Genomic DNA, 18,876 nt, shown 5'->3' with positions numbered 1-18,876 from the left:
AAATGGGATTTACTACAGCAAGTTGATACATGTTGCCTGTAAGAAGTATTCACTTTCACAACTTTATATATTTCCTACTACATCTGTTTGAGGTCTCTCAAAGATTCCTTGTTTGCAGCCTGAATTTTAATTGGAGAGATGATGATAACCTCATCCCGTCAGTGACGCCAAAAGTTTTTTATTTCCTTTCAATTTACAACATTTCTCTCAAGTCCTGAATTCTTTTAGTCTCTTTCCTTTAAGAAAGTAAAATTCAATGGGATAAATGGCAGGGATAAGCATGAAACTTTCTCAAGACTAAATGCTTCTGCAGTGAAATGGACAACCTGTTTAAAAGGATGGCTGTAATCTGTTCAGCTCAGAAGACGGACGAGACATGGGTAGAACGGCTCTAAAAGGATCGTGCAATTTAAAGCTGTCATGTTAATGACGTTGTGTATTCACAGTGACTGACTCGTACATCAGAAAGAACTTCTGGGTACTCAAACCCAGAACCGTGACATAAATTAGAGGGTAATCACGCAATCTGCCCATTAAGACCCCAAAGCACTGAAGTGAAAGGTTTTTAAAGGTTAGTTGAGGGTTGGCCACGGTTTTTCTTGACAGCTGTAGTCCCAAACTTCACAAATGCTTTTGTCGCAGCACTTCAAGGTTATAAAATGACATTTTTTAAAACACTTTAGGAAACTTTGGAGTTTGAACTCACTAGAAACAACTTTATAATGCAGGTTCACCATGTAGAGAAGCAGCTGACCTTTTGTAGAGAAGCAGCGCTATATAATGAAGTCAATAAGAAGCCTATTGAAAAACCAAATTTAGTCCATTATGATGTCATTGAAAATATTAAGATTGATTTCTGTAAGACGAATATAAAAGTCGATAGTTTTGGGTTATAGTCACCTTGAAAAGCCTCTCAAACAGGTTCTGCAAATTGGACATCCACAGGCGTTTTCTAATGCACAAATGTTAGACTATAAGATATCATCTTAAACGAATCTTTGATTAATTTTTTTCTGAACAACCAAAAATTATTCTTTTACAGCATCACTGTGGGGGGAAAAAACTCTTAACTTATTTTTCAGTGGAGTGGTGAGGTAGAGATCTTTCTTAATAAACAGTGTGATTATTAAAGGGGTCCTATTTTGCCTATATTTTTCCAAGTCTTTATTATGTTTATAATGTGCTAAACAATAGATATTCATGATTATATTTTCAAAAAATGCTTTATATATACATATTTGGTTTTTCACTATCATCTGGATTCTCAGAAAACAAGCTGTTGAGTTCCTGGTTCTATGAAGTCCCTGCTCCCGAAACGCTCTGATTGGTCAAGCTGAACTAGGCTTTTGTGATTGATCCATGACTGATATTCTAATCCTCTGTAACATTTTTAAAGGACTGTTCACACACACAAAAATAATGTGAAGAAACACATCTGCCAGTACCTTCCAAATGTTAAATAGGTTAACAGATTACTTTAGATATTTCTAGTTAAAAACTCATTCTCTTGTCAAGCTGTGAACACAACTTTTTCGTTCAGGTAGTTTTCCGCATTAAAAAAATATTACATGGATAATTTTCTTTTCAAATGTATTTCATTGATGTCTTATTATGTTTGATTAATAAAAGCTTGCTTAGGCACCATGACTTTCACCTTTTTTTTTTTTAGCAAAACATGCTATGGGATTGACAGTTTTAAATGGTTACGGTAATGAGAACTTTTAAGGACTTTTTTGTAAAAAAAAAAAAAAGAAAGGTAAAAATGATGTTAAACTGTTAGTAAGGGTTTTGAAATTAAGGTTTTTACTTAAAGGAAATGTGTGGATGCAAGAAAATCATGTTTGACATCTTAAAACCAAGATTTCATGAGATTCACCCAAATAAGAAACAGGAAAAAATTAAAAAAGTCTGATTGATTTTTACTAGATGGAATGAACCTTGGTGACTTTTGTGGCACTTGCTATGTGTGAACACAAAAATCAATAATAGATGTGATTTGAAAGCAGCACAGAAAAAACACATTTTTACTCCCAGAGGAAATAAGTGGATACAGGAAAACAATTATATTTTATAATACTATATTGAATAAAAATTCCCTAAAAGTCTAAAACATGTTGAAAAAATGTACATTGCTTTCACTGAAAAGAGTAAAAGTTAGATTTTAGGAGTTTCGTCACTTTTGACTTGGAGAAATCACTCTTTTTATGTACCCTTCATACATCTGGTACTGCACTAATCCAAGCACAAGTGTTGAATATGAAATTGTACGTCAATGTGTTGCTCATGAATGCACTATGACTCTAAAACATACAATAACAAACCCATGTGCGTATACGTATACGTCTTGCTTACATCCGTTGCTTCTTCTGTCCCAAAGTTACACCACCTCATTCCACGTGCAGCTTGCTGAAACATCAATTGACTTAAAAGTCTGATCAACCTCCAGATGGACCTATTTGAAATTCATTCCCAATCTAAAAATACTTCTCTCTGCGTCACTCTGAACTCTCTGTGGTCTGGCATCAGAAGACTGCTACAGATGCATATGTAAAGTTCCCCTCAGAAGACTCGTATGAGAGCCCTGCCTATATAAAACGCCTTGTGTTTGCTGTCTCATTGCTCCGTGTCCTCACCTATCCTCATCTATCACCATTATAAGCTTTGTGTGATGAGGACCTTAATACCCAAAGTGAAGCTGAACGTCTGATTTGTCTTCACAGTTACGATCTAAAGAAGAGGGAGGATGCAATATTAAATTTATCAGATTGTCTCATGTATACTAATTAGATGACAAGACATTGGGACGAGTCCTACCCGACTGCCTGAATAATGGGCATCAATGGCGTCATAAATATGGCAGGCTACAACTTTTATAGGCTTTGTCTGGCCAGAATAATAGCTCGCGCTGAGAAAGACTCACAAAGTGGTGTTTTAACATGTGTACACAAAAATGGACATGACGTAACATCTACCAGAATCACAACATCTGTCTGAATCTCCTCTAATAATATATATTTGTCTTGATGTATTTTGCATCTCTTTCTTCTTTTAAAAGTTGTGATGATTAAAAACCAAGCTTTTTCCATTAGATAATAATTTCTCAACTCTTCTTAAATACATGTAAAATTAGTATTGTGTTGTTTAAACATGAATATAAATAAATGCAAAAATAATAATCTGGAATTGTATCATTGCAGCTGTACAACCTAGGTTGTTTCAACCCTAAATGGTGGGTTATTTTTAAGCTTTTTGAGTAAAATATAAATTTTTGGGGGGTTAAATTTAGGGTTCGTCCATTTGTGATCCAATGTTAGGAGGAAAATAACCCAGCACACACCCAGAGTGTAGGTTTCTGAGGCATCAAAACAGTTACAATCGGCTGCAATCTATTTCCATTCAGCAAAACAATCCGTTTTTACAGTTATTGCATAACATAAAATATTTTAGGACAAATAATTGCATTATTAGTGAGAAAATTGATTTAGGGCCATCGTACCACTAGAACAATTGTCATACTTATTGGATCTGGGACCCGTTTTTAGTTCCAAAATTCTTGCAACCTCTATGTGGCCTTCCAGATCACAAATCAAGCAATAAACTGATATTTACTTAAAGGAGCAATGTGGAGATTTTAGCGGCATCTAGCGGTGAGGTTGCGAGCTGCAACCAACGGCTCACTCCCTTTCGAAGCACTACGGCGGCTCTCACTGGACAAAGATGTTGTCGCGTTTTCACGTCTTTGCCGACAGAGAAAATGTATTTATGAAACAACATGGCAAATGTCATGCAAGTATGTAGACAGAAATAGCTCATTTAACGGTAATAAAAACATAACGCTTCATTATGTGTCTTTATACACCTCTGAAAACATAGTTATGTTTATTATATTGCATTTCTGTCAATAGGTCCTCAAAAAAATGGCACAATGTACCTTTAATACTGAATTAACGCCACCAAAAATCAAGCGTATAGCGTTAGTTCTGGCGGGTCATGTGAGTCAAGCTTGCATCAGTTGATCCTCCTCTACCTATAGAAATATGACGCAATCCAAGCTTCCGTTTTAAAATTCATTCAGCTAATAGCAGCTTATCGCATTGTTCAGGAGCAAATTACCCTCCTCCATCCCCAGCTCCACAACACATTTACAATCGGACTCGACTTCTGTTATTGTTGAGACCTTTCCATAAGTCTCAACAACATTTTAATTCTGTGTTTCACTTAAATGTTTTTAAGAACTAATGACGTCTGCTTGTTCTGTTCTGTTTACCCTAAGGGGGGTTATCGCTGCGCTCCCTGCTCTTATTCATGCTGGCTGCATGGATGGGCAAGGAGTTTTGTCCAGAACAGAACGATCTCACCAATCTAACCTGTATGTTTATTGTCAATCATTTTGACGGTAGCGAACCTGACAGAAATTACATTAAAGAATAACACATTATCTGGAACCTTCACAGTTACTCAGAATGTCTAATGAGAAGCCTGGTCTTGTGTGTCACGCTGCAACTTGTCAAAGCTCGGCACTGCAGCTGAAATCTCATTTACACCGTTATATACAACAAGGGCCTGTATTTGGTCTTGAAGCAAACAAAGATGCTGAATTCTGCCTTCTGCTTTGCACAAAAAAATGCTTGCTCAGTAGCATGATGCGTATATATTCACAGCGGAGATCGCCTTAGCATCCGGGTCATGTTGTACCTTACATTAAAGTCATATTTCAAGCACAAGGACAGCTGCATGTTTTATATATAATGTAGCTGTAGCCTACAGCTATAAAACCGAGTTAGAAAAAATACTTCAACAAATTATAGTATATAGAAATCTCCCGCCACCCTAGAGTTGAGAACCTTTGTGTGAGAAGGTATGCATTGCATTAGTCCAACAGTAGTCCTAAGACAATAATCTAAAAGTAAGCATTTATTGCAAAAAAAATCTCAGATGCGATTCATTTAAGTATCAACTTGGTTTCAGATGTTTCTCCTAAAATGCTTAGTAACTAATGAGACCGTTACTGCTGGTGTAAAATGATTGTAGCGGTAAAATAATCTGGATTTGGGTAAATTTGATGAGAAATGTTTAAATTCATATTAAGATCTTTAATAATATGGAGTTTTCATTGCAGACTTGACAAATCTGCTTAGTTGTTGACATCTCTTCTCAAACTCTAATGGAGACATTTGTGAGATGTCTGACTCTTTTCCTCAGGAGACATGTCTGAGACACAGGCAAAAGTTTCCATTTGCTCTCTATTTAATCTCACGGATGAAATATTAAAGGGATCTCATCTGTGATGTTTGTGCCTTCTTGGTCCTTACAAGTTGTACTGCATACACATGTACTGCATTTCAATAATTCTATGCTGTTATTTTATCAATGAAACAATTATTACAAAGTTGCAAGGCTGCACCATTGTGCCATATTTGAATCTGAACATGAAGCCAAATGAGATTTCAGAGTGTTGGGAAGAGAACAATTTTCAATAAGAACTTAAATCATGATAATATAATTCTTAGTTCATTCGAAATTAAAATTGACCTTTTATTTCTTATAGGTGTGCTACACTCCTTTGCTAGCTGAATAGAACTTTGCCTATTCATGTATTGACCAATCAGCATCCAGGCCCTGAACTATTCATTTTTTAATACACAACATAGTAGCTCTGGGTTTAATAGCACAGTCTAATAGAGCAATTTAATGCTATTTCCCGCTCTCAGTCCACATGTATTTCAGTCTACAGCTCTCATTTTCTTTAGTATCTTTCAAATTTCCCTTTTTTGTTACTCACAGGCTAAAAAGAACACAATGAAATGTCTGTGTAACACTGTGCTCAACAGTCCTCCATCTAATTACATTAATTACCGTGATAATGTCAATCTACTTTACAGTTTACAACCAAATTTGCTCAGTTTTTCTGCAGCTCTTTCATGGGATTTTGATTTAAAAATGACCCTCTGGATAATCACAGCGGGTGTCGAGTACAAAGGTTCTCCCGCATAAAGGAACGCTGCGGTTTCGGGGTGCCATTTGCGGTTAGCGTCTTTATCGTACCTGCGCACATCAAAGGTGCTCCCGATCAGGAAGGTGAGGTCCAATGACTGGTGCACAACATCTGAGAGCTCTGAAACCGCAGAGCCGTCCAACATATCTAGTCATTTCAATTTAGGGTCATGGGAAGAACAGGTTCTATTGCATAATGCAATAAGCTGAGTGAAAAAATCCATCCAAAATGTTGGACAAAGCTCAACTCTCCTCACCCAGATTCACAATGGTGAATTTAAAATAATGTTGTATCATTTGAGTTGTCTGGTGTGATGCTTAATGTCATTTTGACATAATTTTGACTTCAACACATGATGTAAAGTACTTAAAGTCCCAGTGAAATAAAAAAATGACGATGCCTGTTTTTTCATGAAATATTGCAGCGATTATTGTAAATAGTTTATAAATGTGGGTCATTCTCTTTTTAAAATCCGTGTGCCCTCATAATCTTTACTTAAAATCTGAAAATGCACTTCCTTCCTGTAATGACTATCCATCTTAAATGACGTATGTTAGACGGCATCCGTTAACTCCTCCCCTTCAACTGTCAGTCTGCTGCCAGTTCCATTTCAAAATGAAAAATGGTTTTTATACATCCAATCAAATCGCAGAGAAAGACGAAAGCCACGGCCACTATTTTTCTCATTAGAAATTCCATTTCACTCGGAAATGCATCAAAAAATGGAAGTAAAAACGATCGCAACTTCCGGTTCACGGGGACTTTAAAGAAGCAATGTGGAGATTTTAGCGGCATCTAGCTGTGAGGTTGAAAACTGCAACCAACGGCTCACTCCACCCCTCCCTTTTGAAGCACTACGGTGGCTCTCACAGGACAAAGATGTTGTCATGTTTTCACTTCTTTGCCGGAGGAGAACATTTATTTAAGAAACACGCTCTGTAGAGTCGTTTGTCCGTTTATGGCTACTGTAGAAACAACATAGCGAAATTCATTCAAGTGTGTAGACAGAAACAGCTCATTTAAAGGTAATAAAAACATAAACCTTCATTAAACCTTCAGCTTTAAAATAACGTGAAATTTTGTTTCAAACAGAGATGGCGATAGAGAGGCAAAAGTTACAGATTGTAGAGTTCACACCAAAAATTATTTATAACAAATAGCTCAGTTTAACTTAAAATTGATTATTTTACCCCACATTTGTGTGAGCTAGAATACTGTATTGTTAGCTAAGCAACATGCTAATGCCAAACGTCATTAAAAACAACAGCGAGTCAAGTCTCCTGTGCAGTTCCCATGAGAAACACCATTAGTTTGGCATCCTTATGACAAGAGTATCAAATATATCATAATATCATGACCTCGTTTTTAAAATGCGGGGAGTAATTGCTATTCCAAACTTTACGTGAAACTTGCTGACATAATTTAGAACAAAATGCTTTTGTTGCTAAAAAAGTCTAACAATTGGTACTGTTGGCATACCCTATTGATTTTCTTAGCAAGCTCCCTCATCGATCCATATCAAGGAATGTCTCATTTACAAAACTTTGTCTCATTTAAGATAAAAACATGGATCTTTGAAATTCTTATCAACCACTTCAGATGGTAGCTCTCCTCTGTAGACCTGTAAGTTTGACTGGCACACACAGTCGGGTCAATAGGCCTATTCACATTTCACGCTTGATCGCTTCGTGTTGGTTCTTAGAGAGACAAATTGCGCTAAGTCTGCACCGCATCAACATTGTTCTCTCCTCACATTCTTCATTTTCACATTGTATTTGTATTTTTACGTTAGTAAATTCGTATTTATAATACAACAAATCTTTATTATTAAATGTCTCCAAAAATGAAAATTTTGTCATCAGTAATTCATTTAATTTCAAACCTTTATCTGCAGAACACAAAAGAAGATATTTTGAAGAACGTTGATAACCAAACATAACTGAACCCCTTTGACTTCCATTGTATGAACACAAACCCACTGAGACATTTCTCAAAATATCTTCTTTTGTGTTCCACAGAAGAAAGAGTCAAGGTTTAGCGTGCCATCGTGTCAGTCCCACAGCATACCCTTCCCTTGCCCTGCGGTGCGTGTGAAACCCAAAAGCGCCAATCACGCTTGATTGAATCAGCATTCGATGAGCTACACGCGGAGAGAACGTACGAGATGCGACCGGTGTTATTAGATTCTTTAACAGAGCAGCAAATCCCGTTATGCCACTTTTCTTGCTCTCGTGGGAATTGGCGTTTGCGATTGAAACCATGAGTGATTTGATATTTGGAGATGTCGAGACAGTTATCTGTGAATATCTGCTGTGATCGTGCCAGGCTAGCGCTCTCAGGCTCTCATAAAAATCAATCAGGGTTTCAGAAAAGCATCATCCATCAAATGTCGCGCGATCAGATTTATCATTAGCGGCATTATTGAACCGTATTGCAATCTATGTTTGTCAAATGTCAACGACATTTGAATAACGCACTATCCACGCTGGTTTGATCTACGATGTAATTTCATATAAGGCAGTGTATGATAAAATGCTCTAATCGGAATCAAACTTTTTCCTTTTATCAGCAACAACTACAGGTTAGGAATGAGTGCTTCATTGGATACTTAACACGGCCGTCGTAAAACTCTTCAGCTGGAAGTGTGAGATCTATTCCATCCAAGTTTCATGGCTTTCTGTTATGGGTAATCGGCAGGGATATAAAGATCCCATGAAGAAAGTCCACCAATCTCCATCCTGCATTTCCAGTAGCGTTACTATCTCACGTTTTCCCCTTAAACCATCTCTCTTCTCAAAAACACATTTACACACGAATAAAACAACAATCTACTGAAGCACCATCAACCTGTAGATCCGTCTGCAAAAACTGTCTTGACAGGCCAAGTGTGCAGTCTTTTCTGTTATTCTTTCTCATATTCCACTTGAATGTGTATAGACAATTACAATGGTGAATGGTACCAGAGATGGTGCTACCGAAATATTTGGTTAAGCATCCCTGTTAGCTCGACACAGCACTTATCTTAAACAAAGATGTGACTTTGAGGCAGGGCCACACACAAAAATTGGTTCTTTAGCGGTTTATTGGGATGATTTTTCTGCTATATAGAAGATATATAGAAGAACCTGTTAAGCCCCTGTATGATTCTTCAGTCGTAAGTAAAAAAACACATTTAGTGTTCTATTTGAAATACAAGAACAAGAACAGCATAGTCCAACACCAGAGCACCAGACATGGTTTAAAACAAATATCCAGCTAGTATAAAGCCAGAAATCAAACAACATCCAAGATAACGTTCTTATAGTATGAGAAAACAAAACACAGGGTTTTAACTAATGTGTGTCTTATAGAGACTATCAAAACAACCCACAAACACATCTAAACCCCCCTGCAGACCCTCAAAAAACCTTTTATAACGGAGTCATTGATCATAATGAAAAATGAAGGGAGAGCGTGATTTTTCTTCTTTTTTTTTGATGGATCAAAAGGTTATGGGGGCTGAACGGAGAAAAATAAGACTAAACTATTTGACATTGCCTCCACGCATTTGCGAAGATTTATGGTTGCACTATGGTAGTCGTAAATTTGAGGGGACAGTCAAACTGTGAACAAACAAATGCGCTTTGGCTAAAGTGGCTGTTTGGAGTCCATTAAAGTCATGGTATTGACATGTTTCCGGTCGGACGTAACAAATCTTCACAGCAGAGAGAACACTTCACATTATGGATGTACTTTCCGTCTTTATAAACATGGGACGTGCAGTTGCATTAATAATATAGGCTTGTTGTTTGAATGTGTTGTTCATACGAAAAAGTAGTGTCCACTCAGTTGTGCTCTTTCTTACAAAATAATGACATACACGAAAAATTTCAGTCAGGCTTTAGACCGCATCATAGTAATGAAACTGCGCTCGTTAAAATTACAAACGACCTGCTTATAGCATCAGATAAAGGTAACATCTCACTCATAGTCCTGCTTGACCTTAGTGCTGCGTTCGATCCTGTAGACCATAAAATACTTCTAGATCGCTTACACAATTAAACCGGTATTCAGGGACAGGCACTACAATGGTTCAGATCTTACTTATCAGACAGACAACAATTTGTCCATTTAAATGGGGAATCATCAAATCTAACTTAAGTAAATTATGGATTGCCTCAGGGATCGGTTTTAGGACCCTTGCTATTCTCCATATACATGCTGCCCCTTGGAAACATTATTAGAAAACATGGAATTAGCTTCAATTCAATTCAATTCAATTCAATTTTATTTATATAGCGCTTTTCACAATGTGCATTGTTCCAAAGCAGCTTTACAGGAGCAAATAAGAAAAACACAGAAAGGTAAAACACAGCACAGTGCATGGTGTTTATAGACCAAGCAAGATCATTATAATAAATAATATCTAATAAATAAATGAATAAATAAATAAATAAATGCAGTCTCCCGGTGAGCAAGCCAACACTGCACTGCTCTGCTGTGGCGAGGAACCCAAACTCCAATGCTGAATAATGGAGAAAAAAAAACCTCGGGAGAAACCAGGCTCAGCCGGGAGGGCCAGATCTCCTCTGACGTGTCATAGCTGCACTCAGTGACCCCGACCAAAGCCACCGAGCAACGTCCACGAAGAACAGGGAGAGCCCACGAGCCGCGACCCAGGAAGCCCCACCCGCCGAAACCGTGCAGGTCCAACCCGGTCCCATTCCGCGATCAACAACAGACAACAGAGGGACAACCAGGGAAAAGTAGTAATGGCATAATTAACTTTATTCCTCTGTTGTCCGACATCGACCACAAAACAAGACCAACCAGACCAGACCCACACAGTCCCAACAAATGAAACGCCCCGAACCACAACCAACAAGCCCCCCCACTCCCTACAACACCCACCCAGCTACCTCCAATCAAAGTCACTGAGTGCAGCCATAACTTCAAACTGCTGTCGTGTGATGTAAGTTTAGCATTAAATACCAAGTATTGTAAATTTAGCATTTATGTGACAGGTAGTCCGTCTTTGCTCTCGGTTGGGGATGGAATTGTCTGAGCTGGGCCGGCCAGATGGTCGCCTTTTTCTTGGGTGGTGATGGAATTGCCTTGGATGGAGCTGGATGGTCAGTCAGTCCGCAGGCTCTCGCAGGAGGATGGCACGAGGTTTCCGGAGCTTCCACTGTTATGCAGATGATACTCAGCTATATATCTCATCAAGACCAGATGATTCCTTCCAACTATCCAAATTGGCAGAGTGCATCGAGATATAAACATTGGATGACTTGTAATTTCCTTCTTTTAAATTCTAATAAAACAGAAATATTACTTATCGGACCAAAGACACGTGAGCAGAATATTTCGGATTATAACCTGCAATTGAAGGCTGCACTGTTACTCCAACAAATACAGTTAAAGACCTGGCGTTATATTAGACAGCAACCTGTCATTTAAAAATCACATCTCAAATGTCACAAAAACAGCCTTCTTCCACCTTAGAAATGTTGCAAAATTACGAAATATTTTATGTGTGGCTGACGCAGAGAAGCTTATTCATGCATTTGTGACATCAAGACTTGACTACTGTAATGCACTTAGTGGTTGTCCTGCATCATCAATAAACAAACTACAGTTAGTTCAGAACGCAGCTGCCAGAGTTCTAACCAGGTCCAGAAAATACGATCACATAACCCCAATGTTATCAACCCTTCACTGGTTACCCATTAAGTATCGTATTGACTTTAAAGTTCTTTTAATTACTTATAAAGCCTTAAATGGTTTAGCCCCTACCTTCATAACAGAGCTTCTACCACACTACAACCCATCACGCTCTCTAAGATCACAAAACTCTAGACTTTTGATAACACCTAGAATAACTAAATCCACCAAAGGGGGCGGAGCTTTCTCATACGTAGCACCTAAACTCTGGAATAGCCTTCCCGATACTATTCGAGGGTCAGACACACTCTCCCAATTTAAATCTAGATTAAAGACACATATTTTCAGCAAAGCATTCAGTTAATGCAAAATATGCTAAATAAACCACCGGGAGACTGCATTTATTAGATATTATTTACTAGAATAATCTTGATTGTTCTATAAAAACCATGCACTGTGCTGTTTTTTACCTTTTTTGTGTTTTTCAGATTTTCTTATTTTCTCCTGTAAAGCTGCTTTGGAACAATGCACATTGTGAAGAGCGCTATATAAATAAAATTGAATTGAATTGAATTGAATATTAAAGGATATTGATTTATGGATGGCAAACTCTGGATTATGGATTTTATTTTAAAAGTGCAAGTGCAAGTTAGAAGGGAAATTCCTTCATTTTTTATATTAATATTAATATAAAATATGAAATATTAATATAATCATGGTTACATAAGAACTTCATTATTATTATCATTATCATCATCATCATTATTATCATTACTATTATTAAAGCTTATAATACGGTTCCATTTGTTACCACAAGCTACTCTGTAAAACTTTGCTGTAATTTCGCAGCAGGTTTGCCAGTAACTTACTGTAGATTTAATGTACAATTTTGTTTTAAGCATAAACTTACCTAGTTAACATATAATTTTCGTTCATAAAACGAGACTAAATATCTTGGGTCACTTTTCTTGTTATGTAAATGTATCGTAATTTAAGAAGTTTTAAATATTTTTACAGAAAACAAGAGAAAAATGCTTAGGAAGAATGTAATTTTTTGCAGTGTTGCTGTGCTAATGCCAGTCTCTTCTTGCTCATTTTGAATCGCAAGTCAAAATGTTTTAATTTTGATTAAAGTAATTGAAAACAGTACTAATTGGAAAGTATATTAAGTAGTAATTAAATCTACAGTAACTGGCAAACCTGCTGCAAAAACTACAGCAAAGTTTTACAGTGTATATTAGTTCACCTGAACTAAGGATGAACAATACTTCACAATGTATTCTTCTTACTTGTTCGAATACTTTTTTAAATAAAAAATAATTGATGCACAATAAACAACTATTATTAACTAACATTAACAAGGTTCAGAAAAGCATTTTGCTGTTTTTAGTGTACGGTAATAATAATAATAATTATTATTATTATTATTGTTTTTTTACATGAACTAACAAACAGAAAACTATTTTATTAATATTAGCAATTTTTATGAGAACCCAGAAATGTTATACATGACTTAAATTTAGGTTGGTTGGTTTGTTTGCTTGAACATAACTCTTTTACATTTCCCAAAGCTTACGATTTTACTTACTTACTGTGTGAGATTATGGAAATAAACTCATATAACGTAAAATGTTATTTTGTAGGTAGATTTTCAGGCTTTCTTTACGGTCCAAAGCTCCATTGTTTTTATCATTTTTAAGGAGAACCAGCACATCAAAAGGTACAGGCTGTCCCGGACTGAAAACACACAAAAAATAATGCATCTTTTGGGGGACTGAAAATGCAAACTTTTGAAGACAGGTCTCAAAGTGCAACTTTTTGAAAACACCACCTTTTTCGATTCCATGTAAACTGCAAGACGGAACTTTCCCATGATGATGACGTCACGCGCATGTATATTACGAGCGAGTATAGCCAAAACAATATGGCGGCTTCCCGTAATGTGAGCTCTCGCTGCTCGACTATGTATTAATGTTTCCCCAGCAAAATGTGTATTTGCTGCAACAATAACACCAGCGGAGACACACTATTTACATTCGCCAGACTTTAAACACACATATACATCGACCAAAGGTATTAAAAAGCACTTTTGCCTTATAACTGTGCATGTGTATGTGCCAAGGCACGTCCTGTTTCTTTACACAACAACAATGCCATCCACTGGCCTGGCGTGCATTCTAAATCGTTTTTATCCGTTATCCTGGATCCGTGTAAATGCAGACCATTTTGATAATGCTGTCATGTGTACGTGAAACTTTTCAAAAACGCAAAGGAAAAACTTTTCCGTTTTTCATCGTGTAAACGTGGCCTTAATGAGCGGATATCAGGACGCTGCACTTTGAAGTCATAAAAACACTAATGACCCATTGCATGCTTTTAGCTCTTCAGCCAAACCCCGGAGTACCATCCACATACCACAGCCACTCAAAAACACCAAGCAGTAACCGCCTCGAGTGATCAGAAGGATGATTATTAGCTTTAAAGCATTGATCTTGCATCTGGAAAAAAGTGCAGGCATTAAAACGGGGATGCAAATAAATAGTACTGCAACTACTGAAATTATATTAGTACATTCTTTCAATGCAAAGTGGAATATCCAAATTAAAAATATTTTCACGCTTTTATAAGCACCAGTTGTAGATTCCATTCAGTGTCATTTTATGTGGTTATATTAATATGTGGCTGAAAAGTGAATAAAGTTACTTTAAAATTAACTTGCTGTGGAAAAGCACAACCAAATATCAAAAAGACATCTATTTTTTTAAAGATCAAATTTTTTTTTCTAAAACTACAGCTTTTTGAGAGTGACCAAAGCACTCGCCAAAGCAACTGGCTTCTCATCACAACAAATCAAAGAGACTCACTGCTTTACGCCAAGCCTCTCATGTCGCACGTTGCTATTCAGAGACAAATTTGCATAATCTAACAACTTTGCTTGGATTGGACACAGATTTTTATTCCATAATGCAATATCTGGTTTCTCTGAAGGACATATCAAGTTGTAAAAGATAGTCGGAAAAGAATGTCTCAAATATAATATAAAACGCACATTAGTTATTCCATAACATGCATTTATTTATTTATTCAGTGTGCGATTCCCATGTTAACAGATGTTAGACCTCCAAACATATGCAAGTTTGAATTTTGCATTGTGTTTGCGAATCGTGTTTTGTGCATTGTGCGTGTCATTCTCAGGGCTGCCACAAGGGGTGCTATTGCACACATTAGCATTATCGGGCTAGCGATGATTTTATTCCTTCAGGTAACCTACAATTGTGGCTGAAGAGTAGGTTTCGAAAAACCTTGCTAAGTAAAATACTTGAAACACATAAGATTCAATTTCACATCAACTCCATTGCAATGGTAAACAATGGGGCAACTGCGATTTCCATGCGCTTCTGCCCTCAAAAGGATAACAGTAATACGAGTAATAACAGGAATCCGAAGGATATTTAAAAACCGATCCCATCAATGGTTTGGCTTTCCAGCCAACGTAATCATACCGAAAAAACAGAAATGAGACCAAGTATCGAGCCATTGAACTTCTCCATCTCTTATTACACGCTTCACAGCTGGAGCACAAACCCTCCAACCTCCTTTGAAATAAACCCGGGGAGAAGGATGGTCAATCAAGTGTGTGTCCGAAGGAAGACAAGGTGACTAATACTGAGATGGGAACAGAGTCGTTTTGTAGAAGATGGGATTTATCGCTCCGGCCACGGGCTGAGATTGGCACTGCTTTTGTCGCTGGGGATTTAACTCAACTGACCGAAGCTGCTTTTATCCCACTAAATTCCCCTGTAGAGTTAAGAACACGCTGACCGGTCTTACGTAAGATGAAGGTTCAGAACTCACACAGGGACCACGATGGCATAACAGGAGAATCCATAAGGTCAGCTTTTTATATATGGGACTTAAACTTTACATTGAACATCAAGTGGCGAGCCAACACAGTAGCAGAAAATGCACACAGATAAACAAATGAAGCATAAGTCTATACTTGTTTCTTTTATTTTTTGATTATAAAACACATTATCATATCCCATATTTCTATGCAGACAATGTGCAGAATCATTTTTGCTTTGGGGGTTCCAGAGACGATAACACATCGCAGACAGTAAAATATTACAGGTTCAATTTGTTATTGATTCACATGCGTAGCGGATCGAAGACGTTTAAAATGAAATATAAAGTGGAAAGATGATGATGTGTTGCTTAAGGCGGGTTATATTGAACTAAAATACTTCATGCTGGTAACAAGTGTACCTCATGTTGCAAGATTTATTACAGATAAAAGTCAATTTACAGTCATACAGCTTCCATTACAGCCTCAAAAGCATGTTACATACAAATCAACACTACACATAGCTCATTTTAGGTTGCCTTAGGTCACTTGGTAGGGCATTGTGTTGGCAGCGCAAACCTCGTGAGTTCGAATCACAGGGAACACATATAAAATATACATCTTGAATACACTGTAAATCGCATTGGATTGAGAATCTGACAAATTCGTACTGAATTAAAATTGACTCAATCATCATGGGTCTCAGGCTATGCTGGTTGCCAGAAAGTTATTCTTGTAATCTAATATACAGGAAAAGAAAATGAATATCATACAAGTACTTAAAATGGTGCCTAATGGTGACAGATTAATGTACAGTTTTAAAAATGAATTGAAAAAACATTCCAAGAGCCATCATTTATTAGCCAGAGCGATCGCCCCCGTGTTAATGAAAGCATCCTTTCCTCACGAGTTCACATGTCTAAAAATAACAAGTTTTCAGATCAGAAGTGACTGATAGGATCTGGCAAAAACTTCACAGCGGACACATTCTCCCAGTGTCAGCAGGCAAGTGGCTAACTTGGGGCAAATCAAAAGTTATCAAAGCAACTCTGATAAATATCCCTATCTCAAAGATAGCGGCGATATCTCTCCACTCGACTTATTCTCAGTTAAGAGAAAATGTTCATATTAAAATTGCAGCCTCATTTTTTTATAGGCAGATAATATTTTTTTTAAAGTGCATCCGTGCTGAAAATGTGATCTTGGACAAGATGATCGAACAGACAAAAGCATGCTCTAGAACTTTGTAAACTTGCTCAACTTAGTCCTCCAGCTAAGATCATCCAGGTCAACTAGTTTGTAGTCTGTTGCCTACCTTAACCAGTTTAGATCAATGATCAACTCCATGGAGCTATACTGTAGATATGGTCTTAAAGGGACAGTTCACCCAAAAATGAAAATTCTGTCTTCGTTTACTCACCCTCGAGTTGTTCCAAATCTGTATAAATTTCTTTGTTCTGAGGAACCCGGAGAACGATGTTTGGAAGAATGCTTGTACACTCTTAAAAATAAAGTTGCCTAAAAGGTTCAATAGAAACGATGCTATAGAAGAACCATTTTTGGTTCCACAAAGAACCATTCAGTCAAAGGTTCTTTAAACTACCATCTCTTTCTTACATTTTTATAATCTGAAGAACATTTTTTCGTAACAGAAAGGTTCTTTGGATGTCAAAGGTTCTTTATGTAACCATTTAGACAAAAAAAGATAAGTCTATGGCATCGTGAAACACCATTATTTTTAAGAGTGTAACCAAACAGTTCTTGACCACAATAACCACTGTTATGACACTTTTTATTTTCTAGTTGACTATCTCCAGTCCCCTTTTTAACATTATATGAAATAAGAGCTGCCAAAATTCACGTTCATAATTTTTTTTGGGGGGGACTGTTCCTTTAAAGGTGCCACGAGTTTTAAAAGTAGGTCCCTGACTGTTGAGATGTGGCAGGCTCATAAAGCAAAACGTAACCCGGTGTTAATTACTGCCAAACTCTGACATGCAGTTTTTCAACTTCAGTGGTTTTACGCAACACAATTAAAATGAAACAGCACAGGCCTGTATTCCATCTGATAATATAATGAAAAATGCACAGTGTATTTTGGCTGTTTATAACAGCATTAATCCACATTATATTCCCTTAAATATAACAGCATTACTTAAATATCAAAGTGCCGCAGATCTCCATGGCAACCGGATGGAAAAAGAGAGATTATGATTCTGAGAGTCACCCGCTGTGAACATCACGCTATAAGAAGTGGAAGCTTAAATATGAATGAAGGAATGAGATATGAACAGCAGTTCAGACAGAGATTACCAAAAATCGGTGTAGAAATATGTGCTAACTACACTCAGACTGTAGCCCTCAGAAATCAGCATTTTACTGGATTATGAATCAAAACAAGTATATTTAATACATTTGACTATATACGATCGTCTACATCAATCGGAAAGATCTTTAAAATATAAAAGAAAACCTGTAATCCCATGTGTCTCCACAATTATTATTTATTTATAAATGATTCATTCTTCGGTCATTTTTATACATGCATGAAGAAAGAACAAACACAAACAAGATCTCTTTAACATCTCAATCATTTCTCAATGAGAGAGATGGAATTAGCAGTAGAGAATGAAACTTTTGTTCTCGTTCTGTTGTTTTAACATATAAAAAAGCAACGTCTGTAATATCTTTTTCAGTTCGGGTACAGTCAGACTAAACTCGATTTGTAAATGATTTTTATTTTGCATACTGCATTCTTTACTCTAAACAGATCTGCAGATGTACAAGATTTCATTGCTCATGCCTAGGGTGAGATTCAGCCATGCGTCTGAGATAAATAAGAGGGTGTGAGAAATTCACTCCCGTTTGCTCTAACTGGATCTAATGAGGCATGGACTGCGAAATGGATTGAGCAAGTCCTGTGCTGGCGCCATCGCCACAGCGTCGCAGTGGATGAAAAGAAAAAAGCAAAGAGAAAACAATAACGAAAGCAGTCTTGCTAAAACCGGCCTGAGCTAGTCGCTAGCTCAGCTTCCAGTCAAGATGATTAACATATAGAAGAACAGACTTACATGTTCAGTTTAATTCACTGTAAAAATATATATATATTTTATGGAACTAACTTTGTAATTAAATACAGTATGTAGTTTTCACATTGGTGAACAAGGTGGCGACAAGTTTGCAAAGGCTTATTTGGAAGGTGAATATGTTTAAAAAACTGTATGGTGGAGACGACTGCTGACATACTTTGTCCTGTCAGTTTGAGAAAACTAGCTTATCACGGAGAACAATCACCAGGCGAGTGGAAGTTATTGCCGAGGAACTGCTCTCCTTGACTATCCTGGATGGCTTCAGTCTTTTTTCTATTGCACTTGATGAAAGTACTGATGTCGCA

Source organism: Triplophysa rosa, linkage group LG25 (assembly GCF_024868665.1).
Source record: "Triplophysa rosa linkage group LG25, Trosa_1v2, whole genome shotgun sequence".
Lineage (NCBI taxonomy): Eukaryota > Metazoa > Chordata > Actinopteri > Cypriniformes > Nemacheilidae > Triplophysa > Triplophysa rosa.
This window is presented reverse-complemented; position numbering follows the sequence as displayed.